We start from the raw sequence: 469 nt of genomic DNA, 5'->3' as shown, positions 1-469 counted from the left end.
ATGGTACATGGGTATCGTTTTAATTTTTTGTCCATTAATTAAGTAAAACTTCATAATACACCATAAAATGGTGGACTAACCATTATAAAATCGCTATTTTCTAGAGAACGGAGACAACAAAAGTTTCAAACCTCTTTGACCTTCATTAGATGTTAGTGAATGATGCAACTATGCATTAAAACAGTATTTTCATATTTTTTGATTTTTTTTCTTCTCAAAATCTATGTGTTAACCCCTACGAAAATATTGATTTTTTCGGTAAATGCTCAATAAACTGAAGCATATGATCTTTAGTGTTGTTTTAAAATTTCTAAACACATTCTACATTTGTATTAATGTATATTAAATTCTTTTAATGGTACATGGGTATCGTTTTAATTTTTTGTCCATTAATTAAGTAAAACTTCATAATACTTCATAAATTGGTGGACTATCCACTATAAAATCGCTATTTTCTACAGAAGCGGAG

Source organism: Brassica oleracea, chromosome C2 (assembly GCF_000695525.1).
Source record: "Brassica oleracea var. oleracea cultivar TO1000 chromosome C2, BOL, whole genome shotgun sequence".
In the NCBI taxonomy this organism is placed as follows: domain Eukaryota; kingdom Viridiplantae; phylum Streptophyta; class Magnoliopsida; order Brassicales; family Brassicaceae; genus Brassica; species Brassica oleracea.
The sequence above is the reverse complement of the archived record's forward strand: the minus strand, read 5'-3'. Positions refer to the sequence as shown.